The following is a 12,658-nucleotide window of genomic DNA, read 5'->3' on the forward strand; positions in this document are numbered from 1 at the left end:
CCTGTGGGTACAATGTAGGAAGCATACAGCATACATCCCAATCTTGTCTGACTGTTGCAAGCTTCATAAACAGGAAGGTTAGAAATGACTGGTTTAATCCATAGCCATATCTTGAAAAATACCTAGATGAGCGATGAGTTTCCTCCCGGGTAGGATGTAGGAGTGGATGTGTTTGTGTGGCTGAAAGGATGCAGCCTGAGACAGGGTAAGTCAGCTCTGTGCTCCTCTTGTTCTGCAGCAGAGAGGTGGTCTCCCAGGGAACGGGCGCTGGATGCACAGAGCCCGGGCAGGACTGGCAGCCGGGGCCGCCTGGCTGCCGCCTCCTAATGGAGGCTGCCCCGGTCCCCAGGCAGAGCGCTGCACGCATGCCCGTCCCCCGTCGTTTAGTGGTGTCAACTTATTAATTTCCATCTCCGACTTCAGGCCTGTTAGTTTCCTGTCTGAAAGCATTATTACTTTTGTCCATGTGGCAAAATAATTAGCATACAGATGAGCAGCGGCCCTGTGTCTGCGCCGGTGGAGAGAAGCTGTGCACTGGGAAGTTGATTGGATGAATGGGAACAAACGGTGGGCGTTCAGAAGCATCGGGAGAGTTTGTAGTCCTGGAGCAGGTTGGAGCTCTTCCCGGTGAGTCCCTGCGACGGAAGGCAGGGTGGCGGCCGTGGGGGCCACGGCGCGTCAGAAGATGGCTCGGCCGAAGGTGCCCAGTGGGACTGCAGGCGAGGATGAGCGGTTGGGACCACTTTGTGGTGCAGTTCTTCAGGTTTCTCTTTGATATCCCCTGCAGGTAAATATGTCTCTCCTCCTGTTGTCTCCACAGCGAAGGCTCTGCTTCCCAAAGTGGAGCAAAGTTCAACTCCTTATGGTCAGTAACAAAAGGGCAGGCATCTGCTGGTGGCATGGGGTGGCCGCTCCGTCCATCTTCCTGTGCATAAGTCTGAAGTGAAAATTAACTGTTTAGAGATTATTGTTTTCAGAAATTTGCAGCAGCCATTATTCAACGTGATTAATTAATATCTTCTGGAACAGTGTATCGAGATCAGCAAAATTAGCAAACATTTCAATGAAAGCACAGACTAATTAGTTTTGACTAGTGTATATTTTTCCTAGCTGGAAGGTTTTAGCTCATCTAAATAGTAACTTACTGGAGATTGTGAAAATTGAGCTGAAGTTTCTATTGATGGGAGAATCTATGGATAGCAAATACAGAAATGATCTCAGCCTTTGGTGTTCTCAGTGCTTTTCAGAAAAACAGAGATCATTTTTGCAAATCAGTGTCCTGAGTTGGGAAGAGGGAGTGGAGCTGCTGGACCCAGCACCCTATTGTCAGCAGTGACTCGGGTTTTCTTACATAATCCCGGGGCTGTGGGGCTGCGGTGTGGGTGCTTGCTATTCAGTTAAACCCACTTTCATCAGGGGATCCACTGGTAAATAGTTCTCCCCGTCTTAGCAATCCCCATTCTCCTTAAAAGGCAAGGTTTCCATTTAACTGACCTAATTATATCGTCTGTGTTTAAGGTGGAACTCAAGTAGAAATTATCATCTTTTACTGTGTTTTTTTCAATGTTTTAGATCATTTAGTGCTTTCACTTGGCTTTTATTTCTAAGTTCTTTTTAAAAACGTTGCTCTGCGTTGGTTTGCTTTAGACAATGACAGTGAATATTGACAGAAAAAGACAACTTTTTTTTTTTTTTTTTGGAGGGGGTGCAATTTCTTCTGTTTAAAAACCTATGCCTTTTCAAATAGGAAAAAATGCCTTCGATGAACCCAAAACCTCAAGCCCAGACATTGGGAAACATATTAACCCCTCAAGGGAAGCTGTGAACTTGGCTTTGATCGTTTTCCTGGTTGTATTGCAAGTTTCTGAATATTTACATTGAGCAGTATTTTTTGCATAATAGGTGGATTCTCTATTTTTATATCAATGCATATGTATGCACACAAATGTTTGGCTTTCTATTTCATTTTAAATAATCTGTAAACTAGAATAAGGAAAAAGCACTGAGTTTCAAAGGTCACAAATACCAAATTGTTCTCAGATTCACAAAGTCTTACCTGAGAAAAGTACTGCTTATTTTTCTGTTGCTACCTTTCATTTTAGAGTTGAGCCAAGCCTGATGTGAGTCAGGCACTGCTTTCTGTGTCATGATGGCCATAACTTTCTCGGGGCAGCAGACTCGCCTCTTGTCTTCAACCCCACATGCCCACCCAAAAGCAGGGGCACCCAGTGTCCCCCTCCCTGGGGTTCCTGAGCCGGGCTGCCTCTCCCAGAAGTGCCTCTTTCTTGCTGTTGTTTTTAGGGCCAACATTACGCCCTGAGTTTCCGGTTGGCAGAGTTACTCCATGCCACGCGCTCTCGCTAGTCGGTGGAGCTCGGAGGGCTTGTGCTGAAAGACAATGAAAGGTCCTGGGCTGGGAGTGTGCTGAAGTGTGCCAGCCTGGAGATCTGGCTTCTAAGGGAATGTTTCTCTGTTTAGTTTCACTTTTAGGCTGAATATCAACTTTGGAAGGAACACAGGCTTCCACAGCAAAATTGTCTCATTCATCCATGAGATTCCAAATAATCATCCAAATATCAGGGGTTCTGACCTGGCTGCTGCGCGTGGGTCTGTGTGGGAATGTGCGGTCCCCGTGGGGGCTGCTCTGGGCCATGCGTGCTGGGTGCTCTTGTCTTGGTGGGGTTCCCACCGACTGTAAATGGAAAACATGCGAACATTTCTCTTTCAAAATGTTACTCAGCCTTGGTTCCTTTAACATTTGCTTGGATGTATTTTGCACCCTTGGAAGCACACGGTCCATCCCTCAGTGGTTTTGTGAGTGTGTGCCCGTGTTTCCAGAGGCCCGTGTGGGATGTTGTGTGCAGGCTTGGACTTCGGGCCATCGGGTTGGTGCGTGTGCTGTGGACATGCGTGTGCTCTTTCATGGAGTTGGAGAACTTCATGACCCAGTATTACTCCCTGCTGCTGTCTCCTGCAGTCGCACTGCTTGCAGAGCACACTCGATTGGCTTTAAAGAAAATCACCTCAGGGACATTGGACACTTGCCTGAGAGGTTTTCGGGTGAGGGATGTCCGGCTCTAAACCAGACTCCCTGGGGTTAGGAATTTATTGGGGCTTTCTTGACACATTGACAAGGGTGCCCACTCCAGGAGTCCCAGCTCCAATACTGCTTTGAGTGGCACTTTCAGGCCATGATCTCACCTGGTCCCATGCCGGCCTTGCCCCTCAGTGCCAGAGGCTGGAAGCAGTGGCGTCTCCCAGAGGCCGGGCTACGTTGGGCCCCACCGCCCTTCCTTGGTGCAGGCATTCCACTGGCCTTTGCCTTCGGCTTCTGTGCAGAAGACACAGAGCACTGTCGCCACAAAACAATGCTAGCCAGACTGGTGGTGGAGATAATCGAGTCTGCAGGGCACCCCATAGAGAGCCATCAAATCGAGTCTGCTCTGGAGCTGTCTGCTAGATTGTGAACCTTCAGAAATCAATGCTGCATCTGCCAGTGGGCCCTTTGGTTCACTGAAACTCCCACCTGCCTAATGCATCTGGGCAAGAGCTTTTCAGAAGCCAGTTTCCTTCAGGATAAATTTAATACGTCTTGAGGGCCAGGCGCAAGCAAATTGATTCTATCTCTGCACCAGGAAAACTCATAAACATCTGTAGGAACACAGATTTCCAGCAACCCAGGATTAGAGGGTGCTATTCTGTGAGATATTCCCGGCCTACTCCCTTCATCCCCGTGCCAGCATGGCGTTTTTTAATTAGGAGGTTGATTAAAAAGGGCACGGTCGACCACGAATGCACGGTCCTCTGGCATCCCTCCAGCTGTTTGTCTGTGTGGTAGAAAGCGCTGCGCATCACCAGTTGCCGGGAAGAGGGGCAATGGCTGGGGACTAAGCAGGGAGGATGGTCCTGCCGTGAGTGCTCACGGCAGCTGGAGGTGGCCTCCTCCCCGCAAGCCTTTTCTGCAGACAGTCCTGCTGGCTCCCTCCATGACCCCATCACGTGCCCTTTGCAGATAACCTGGATGTGGAGCAGCTAGGTGTATCACTGCAGGGATTCTGGGCTCTGGTTTTCGGGGTCGACAGGCTGTTTGCGTTTTCAGACTTTGCACCTGGTTTTGACCTCAGGTCTGTAGGCTGGAGGCAGTGATGGTGGTGACTGTAACAGTGCAGGCTGCCTATCCTCCAGAGGAATAGGTTTTGTTTTGCCTTCTTCTCTCTCCTCCTAGGGGAAATCCCTTTCTGGTTGGATTTTTTTAGGGCGTCAAGTATATTATCACAGGAATAAAATTTTATGCCTAATTGTAGTGTTCCTAAGGCTAATGTGGTGTGAATAGTACCATGTTATGGATTCATCCCGTCCCTGCCTCTTGGTGTTTGAGCCCTTCCCCAAGAGCAAATGTTTCGGAGAAAGTAGAGACTGATGGCCACCAGTGACTGACCAGAGACACCAAGGCCCTGAGGCTGGGGGTGGAGAGGCTCTGGGGCTTTCATAGGACCTCGAGGGAGCCTGCTCAGGGCTCAAGGCAGGAAAAACATCCTCACCCGACTGGCTGCTGGGCAGCAGGTTCCTCTTTTGTTCTGCTTCCCTCTGAACCTCCCTGCAAATTTGCTAATTAGATTCTGCATTTTAGAAGAGTTCAGTGCTAGGCCTGCTGGAGTCAGCAGCAATGGTGGACAGCCCAGGGGTTCTCAGCATCTTCTCTTAGGAAAATCTGTCAAGGTTAATGCTGAAGACAAAGGATGCGGGTCTGGAAGTGGGTCCTTCTCACCACTGTCCACCGAGTAGATGATCCACACCACATGCTAGATGGAGCCCCTGCTATGTGCAGAGCCAAGATAAGCAGAGCTGAGCAGGGCAGACTCTTGCCCCACGCACACCATACCTGTGAACCTCAACACACCCACGGCGCTGAGGAAGGTAGTTACAAACACCTCCAGAGTAACTTGTCCTTGAATATACTTCGCAATAAATCAGGTCACTTTCCTGACTTCAGAAGGGTATGCCAAGCCTTGATTTTTCATTCTGGGATGATTCATATTTCAGGAATACAGGTGATCATTCTGAAAATTAGCACTGAGTTGCATAGCACCGTGTAACTCTATTTCTCTATTAATTAAATTCAGGGTTGGGTTTTTGCATTATTTATGACCCAGAGCTAAGTGTTCGGCTTTGTGAGGGTTCTGGAGGGCTAGTTTTCCTTCACCCTGGTTTCCACATGTACGTTAGCTGTTCCTCTGTTGAGTACAGTTAGGCCTGAAACATCTTCTCTCACCTGAGAATGCAGGAGACAGTGAACAGAAGACTATTTTGAGGGAGGAATGTTGGTAAATGTCAGGTGTCTGCTTTGTAATTTCAAAGCTGTTAACAGAGATCAACAAGAGAGCATTTTGGGTACAGCATGGGTAAGCCCTGGGTTGCTGACTGAGGGCCAGCCTTCTGGAAGCCCCCGGGTGGTGTGTGCTCACCCTGCCTACACCTGAGGCATGGCCGTCTCCCCACCTCCACCCAGGCAGAGGGACGAAGGGCAGCAGACCATGGTCTGCTCACCATTGGCTGCAGAGGCTCCTGAAAGGAGGAAGAAGAGAATTCCAATTAGCAGCTAGTCATGCACCTTAGGTCCTGCCAAAGAGAACCTGCCACATGTCCATTGAGTCAGACCTGGCTGAACATACCTGCCTATTTAGAATTAAGAATTTTGTCATTAAATCATGTAAAAGACAAGTTAAGTTGGAATTAGCATTTTATATTCTCTTACAGTCTGGAAGTTTAAGTAGCTCAGGCATCAAAAAGCCACATGTCTTTGCTTAAAAATGGAATTCTGAGATTACATAAAGTCAGAGAAATATTGGTTGATACTAGCTACTTGAATAAAACAGGAAAAATCTTAATAATTTGCTCAGATAAATTTCAGTCTGATTTATCACTTATCCTTTGTCTAACATTGCACATTTGGTTCTGAATTAAATGCATGAAAATTTCCACTGAATTTGCATTCTGAATCTTCCAATATCTTTTGCAATTCTTTTCATAGTACTGAGAAGAAAGGAGGTCGTTTTCCTGCCCAAATGTTTTTTAGCTAATATGCTGGTACTGGGATTTTGTTAGCTCAAAAACAATCCTTCTCCCCCAGAGACGCACACCGTAGTGCAAGCCAAGAGGAGTCGTGTCTGTCCTCCAGGGACTTGGTGACACACCTGTTTACAGATGGGCTGGCCACCTGTTCCTCTAGCTCCAGTTAATGATCAGAACAGGATCTGAACAAGGGTCAGAGTGAGAAGGAGACGGTCAACCTGAGACCACAGGCCCCTCTTTGACGTGTGGCACTGATTCCCATACGGTGGGTTCTGAGTGTTAGAGAGCACACTCGGCCTGTGGTGCGCGTTTCAGATCCTGAGTGGGGGGACACATGTGGGGAGGGGCACAGCCATCCGCCTCATGTTTCCTGCTTTGCATTTTCAAAATCCAGCGGATAGAGATTAAGTCTTGTCTTCAAAGGTGTCGTCGACGTGTGAGGGCTGTTGATTGGGTAGCAGGCACTGGAGGGACAGCCTCTATTAACAGCCACGGAACACAGTCCATGAAGCCCGCGCGCTCCTGGCACCTGAGGGGCCTTCTCCCCTCCTCCCTGGAGCCGGACGCAGCTGGGTCAGGCACCACCTTGGCCTCTGCCCTTTGGGTCCTCGTGAGTGGCCCCATTTGCTCCTGCCCCTGGACTCTGCTCACCTGAGGGCGGAGTTGGGGGGATGATTAAGATCTAACTAGTGAAGACGCCAGGGCTGATGGTGCTGGCCCTAGGCCCCCGGGCAGCCTGGCCCAGGTCCACCTGCCTTCAGGCCTGTGCACTGCACGTTCTGAGGAATGTTTCAGGGTACTGATGCCACATGGCCCAGAGACCTGCTGCCCACAGGCTTCAGAGGACACTCTCACCATGTGTTACACTTAGTCATCTTTTCAGTTTTATTTTTTCTGTGCTTCTTATTTTCCAAGTGAGACTTCCCATCCGTAGTCGACCTAGCAGTGACGCAGGGCCCCTGTGAAGGTCTGGCTGGGAAGCAGCTTCCTCCCGGTCGGGCTCCTTGCGGAGGAGCGGGGCAGCACAGCACCCTATCCCAGGGCCTTCCGGGCCATGGCCTGCAGGCCGTGACCACACAGGGGCGGCTCTGCAGCGCTGTTGTGCAGCCTCGGGCTTGACACCCTGAGCAGAGGCATGTGGGAGACACTCCCAGGCCAGTGAGCTGGGGCTCAGAGCAGCGCTGCGGCTGGACAGCGGGGTCTACTCAGAGTCTGAGATCGAGGGACCACCCGCGCTTCCTCCGGGAACTCAGATCTGTGCCTGAGAATTTGCTTTCTCTGAAGTTCTTTCCTCTCTTAACTTCTGTTTGTGGCCATGGTGTTACTTTTCCCCAAGCAAGTGTCCCTACGGCAACTCAGGATGGTGGTGCCAAACGTGCACTTGCCCTGTGGCTCCGTGATCCCTGCTCCACGGTCTCCTGGCTGTGGACCTTCTCACCTGGCCTGTGGGCAAACAGGCCGTGCGACTAGCAGGTCTTGCCCTGGAACCTGAAGCACGGCCCCTGTCTTTATGACGACCCTTGCTCTTCGAGATGCAGCTTTTAGGGTGTACCCAGGTTAAGGAGGACCCCTTTCCAGCAGCTAAAATCTGCTTCACAATCCATGTCCCAATTCTCATAGCCCGAGGAAGCACCCACAGTGCCAGACAAAACCTGTGGGTACAAATAAACAGTCAGCCTCACCAGGGTAGGCTGTGCACCATCTTCAGCTGGAGTGGGCCTGGACATTGTCCACACAACATCCCAGCAGGAAAGGAGGACCCGAGACCCACAGTGGAGCCGGGTGGGGATGAGAGAGAGAAGAACGCCGTGGCGGAGCTGGACAGGCCTCTCTTCGCTCCCGAAGCCCAGGCTTCTTGACTAGGCCACAGCTTCTTCCCAGGTCCCGTTAGCAAGGAGGTTCCCGGAAGCATACGCAGAGCATGGGGGAGGGGCCGCGCACAGAGGAAGGAGAACCGCACACCGCTCGGCAGGGCGCCTGGAGCCTGGAGGGCAGCACCCAGCATTGAGAATCCTGCAGGGAAGCATCAGGTGCCCCCAAGAAGGAAGCATGCGTGATTTCAGAGTCAGATACGCACACCCACCAGGTATCTAGATGTGGCACCCACAAAATGTGCACAATTGTTAGTGTCAAGTTTCAAAAGTGAAGCTTTTTAAAAATTCATGTTTAGTGTAATGAAACAATCCACTTTTCAGAAGCTCAAGGCGCTGCATGCAGGACCTCTCTGTGGGGTGGAAGTGCTTCTCCTGCTGCAGGAGATGGGACGGTAGAGCAAGGAGACCTGACCCCGTACCTGTGCGGGAGGAGAAGGGGGGAGGAAAGGTGAGACCACAGGACTTCTCCCTCCTTCTGGTATTCAGAAGAAAAAGCGTTCACTGGTTTAGAAATAGCTAACACACCCAGTTAAATATCAAGACACACAGTGTGGCTACTTTTCAATGCTGATTTAGAGCAGGGTGTTGTGAGTCCCTCTTTAGGAAGGTCAGAAGCTCGGTGCAGTTGAGTGACACACACTCATACTATCTGTCACACGATTCTAAGCTGTGTATGTGCCACATCAGGAAATGAATGAGACTAGGCTGTGCCAGAGCCCCTTCCCAGTAGGAACAGCAGCCTCATGCGGCTGGAGAGCGGAGGAGCTGCAGCTTTCCTGGGTGTCGGCGGAGGCCCTGGAGAACTTCCTGGGACTCCCTGTGGTTGCGATCATCAATCGTGAACATGCCCATCACCTGTGCACAAGAGTTTCCAAAACTTCATGTCACTTCTTAGTCAACACACAGCAGCCTAGAGGTATACTGTCTCTCTGGACAGTTAACAGAAAAGATTAAAGACTTCTTCAATCTGGTGGTGCTCATAAAATGATTCTTTAGATCATTAAAGTCTCCCTAAACCAGTTAAGGTATTTAAGGAAATAGTGGAGATTTATACTTTTCCTTTGCTCCAGGAATCTCTATGTCACAGGAGGGACTCTTCTTCTTCAGAGGCATGACGTCAAGACAGGCCATTTGTGACAGGTTGTGTAACAGAGTAATGGGCTCCAGCATTGCTGACAGACTTTGTAGGAAGTTAAGCAAGTCACTCTCTTCAGGTTTCAAAATGGCTTTCAAATTAGCAGTAGCTCCCTGCTCCATAATAAGACCAAACTTAAATGTGACTTTCAGAACAGTGTCTCCAAGAGTAAAACTGTCAATCACATGTCTTACTTAGGTCTCAGGGTAGGACTGAGGCAGTAGTATGGCAGCACCCCATGCCCCTGCACTGTGCTGTGCCCACGTCCTCTGCCTTCCACTGCCCCTGTGTGGTACAGGTAGGGCCCTTTTCTGTGTGGACCCTACAAGATGGGGCCCTGCTTCCTCGGTCTAGCACAATTCGACTTTCACAAACCTGTTGTTTTGAGCTAACTTGGAACTCTAAATTGTGCCCGCTGAAGCCTTACTCTGAAGGCCCTGGTGTCATCTGCCTGCAGACCTTGCTCAGCCTTGCCAGGTGTCACCTCCTCTGAGCCTCAACCCTGTCCCGACAGCACCCCAGGACCATTGCTACCCACCTGCTCCCAGTGCAGTGGAGGGCTGTCCCTGGGGAGGGCACGGCTTAGGGGTCTGGGAGCCCTGCTGCCTGTTGGCTCCTTTGGTTTTGTTTTTATGTCAAGCGAGGCCACAGAAAGCCGCGTGCTCCGTTTTACCAGCTGCTCTTTAGAAAAGGGCCCTTACTGTGCCAGGGACACAGAACGCCTCCCTCCACCTTTCCACGCCATTGTGGGGATGACGGTGCTCACAGCTCGCAGAGCCTGTTCCGAAAGGGGCGCGATTGCTTTCCTCGCCTGCTTTTCTCCGGCTCTGGCTTCGTTGCGAGTTCCCATCTTTCCTTTCTCTCCTGGGCTGGGCCAGCCACAATCTGCGCATCCTCTGCTTCATTCAGTCTCTGCACATGGCGGCCACTCCTCTGTTGGGTGACTCACCCGTAGCCAGGGCAACGCGGATGGTGACTGCCGCCTGCTGTTCTTCCTGCTTCCCCTCCATCCTCTCTGCCTGTTTGGGACCAGAGCCTCCTTGCCTCCATTTCTTAGCATTCTGTCTCCTTCCAGTTCCCAGCCCCTGCACCTGGGGGGCAATGTCCTTGACAGGGTGGGTCCCCCTGTCCTTAGTAAGCCTAGCGCAGACTTGTCTCCTTCTCCCCAGGATGTGAAGTAAGACGGCAGGGAGCTGGGACGCAGGGTCATCAGGGGGTGCGACAGAGGGAGCTAGGACTGAGAACACCAGTGGGCCTCCAAGCGCTGGGCCTTGAAGCTGGGGAGGCCGTGGGACAGGAGCAGCAGAGAATTCGATTCCGTTTCTTGGGGTCAAGGAAAGGGTCAGAAGCGGCCGTAGAGCTGGAGCTGGACGGCGCATGGACATGAGACCCTCCAGGTGATTCTGCACCCGGGTTTCCCACCAATTCCTCTTTCCTCGGCTTCCCTTCCACACCCAGCTCACTGGCCCTCCTGCGCCACGCAGAAGTCCACGGTGCTTCCGCGGCCACGTCGCTGCACACAGTGAGGCCTGCAGCACCCACAAGGGAGCATCGTGGCCTCGCACACCCACGTGCTCACTGGAGAGCCCAGCAGCTGCAGGAAGTGCACTTGGAGCCCCAGCTGCCTGTGCACACCCAGGTGTGCCCTGCGAGCAGGGCACACTACTTTAGATGCTCCGGAATGCCTTTGCTGAGCTGGTTGGGTTCAGTGAACACAGACCAACATCGAGCTCTTTTGGTAAAACACGTCTGCCTCCTGACCTTCACACAGCACCATCCTCCGAACCTGCACGCAGGTGGCCAGGTGCAGGCTTCGCAGGCTGGCCTGGCTTCCTGCTTCCCCACTTGCTCCTGGGCCCATCTCTGAAAGCCAGTCCTAGTCAGAGAGGGGGCTGGACACTGGCCCTGTCTCCAAGCTGGTACCACACCGAAGGTCCACACACATGGTGCCACCGAGGGCACCCAGAAGTGGCACAGCATGGAGAACTGTCCCTGTTCTTCTGCCGCTTCCCTTACAAAGGAAGGTAGCTCTAGTGTCCAGCTTAGGTACTGCTGAGATGGACTCTGCTGCCCATCGCAGGTCCTCCCTTCCCTTCCCCACTTTACTGAGAGGGTTGGAGAGCGTTTGCCAGGGGAGGCAGAGGGGAGGCCTGGCCCAGGCTGCTTGGCCTTCCTTGTCTAGATGCACCAGCTCCGTGCACACGGGTTGGGCGGGGGCCCGCATGACTGTCCTGCAGAACCTCCTGCTCCGATTTCCTGCGTCATCTTGGTCACTCAGACCTTAGGTTCTTCGTTTGCCATCTGCAGGGGTGAGGTCAGACCTGCGTCCGTGAGTGGATCAGGGACCCAGAGGGACCAGAGCCCACAGCTGAGGCCAAGCATTAGGAGGGGCAAGGAGGTCAAGCATCGGGGTTCAGGGTGGGGCCCGAGGGCCGCACTGTGCCCCCAGGCGGGCAGCAGGTCTTCTTCTGCCCCTCCGCTGGTTTTTGTTGGGTGGTGGTTTGGTGGAGGAATTCTGCTTTGAGCCCCCTCCCTGAAAGCTGCTCCCAGCGCCCTGTGGTCCACCAGCCAACGCTGGCATGCAGACGGGGCGGTTAGTCGCCAGCAGAGCTACCCCTGGGCTAAGAGAGCTCAGGTATCTATGGGGAGTGGAGATGCACGTATGACCGACAGTGACAACTTGGGGACTTATGGCTTCCTCACAGGAGTGGGAGACCCCTGTGCAGGAGGCTGGGTGCTGACACTGAGGGTGGTGCTCCTGATGCCTGGCAGGACGGGAGGACCTGCAGACAGTCAGGGAGGGGCGACAGGCCAGGACCTGCTGCACTGCCTTTTCTAGGGGCAATGGGGAGAACTTTCTAGAAGGGGGAGCAGGGCCTTACAGGACGAGGGCAGAACCAGCCTGAAATACGGAAGGGTGGGTCGCAGGGCAGCAGCCCCACGCCCACCACAGTCCCTGGTGATGAGATTGTGACTTTGTTCTCTGGATAATGGGAAATTGCTGAGGGTTTTTGTGTGGTTGAATGACAAGGCCGGAGCTATTCTTCGGGATAATTAATCTGGCAGCCAATCAGTGGCTACTTCCTGCCAATTCTGTCTCTAAAATAGCTCTCCCAACTGCTCCGTCCCTTCTACTGCCACTTGAGAGCAGACTGCCCTGTCTCTCTGGGACTGCCACCAGAGCTGTGGGTGCCCCCGCGCACACACGCAGAGGTCCTTGTGCCACCTTGGCACCTCTGCCCGAGCACCAGGGCCCTCCTGCTTCCCACAGAAATGGGCCCCGTGCCCCGCGCTGTCTGCAGAGACCCGACTGCCTGCATCTGCTTCCTCAGCGGGTCGGGAGAGACACAGACCCCCACCCTCCTCCTGGAGCACCGGCTCCAGAGCCTCTTCTCCAGGGCCCTCGCCGCCCCTTCAGACGGGCCCAGACCTGTCCCCAGTGTCCGCAGGCACCCCTCCCGGTCCCTGTGACGGTCTGCCCCCATTGCAGCTGCTTCCCCAGGAGTCGCGGGAGCCCGCGCTTGGGCTGTGCCCTGTCCTGAGTGAGGAGGGTGCAGGAGGCAGGTGGGGTCACAGC

At 52.8% G+C, this 12,658-nt stretch overlaps 1 protein-coding gene across 1 annotated transcript in view; it reads left to right on the forward strand.

Annotated features, from left to right (window-relative positions):
- Positions 1 to 240: 240 nt before the first annotated feature.
- Positions 241 to 12,658, forward strand: part of MYT1L (myelin transcription factor 1 like) — a 338,636-nt gene continuing 326,218 nt past the window's right edge. The window contains exon 1 of the mRNA XM_079110560.1: positions 241 to 787. The gene's annotated coding sequence lies outside the window, so the exon portion shown is untranslated. The remainder of the gene's footprint in view (positions 788 to 12,658) is intronic.

The sequence above is a fragment of the Sciurus vulgaris genome, assembly GCF_902686455.1.
Source record: "Sciurus vulgaris genome assembly, chromosome: 14".
Taxonomy (NCBI): domain Eukaryota; kingdom Metazoa; phylum Chordata; class Mammalia; order Rodentia; family Sciuridae; genus Sciurus; species Sciurus vulgaris.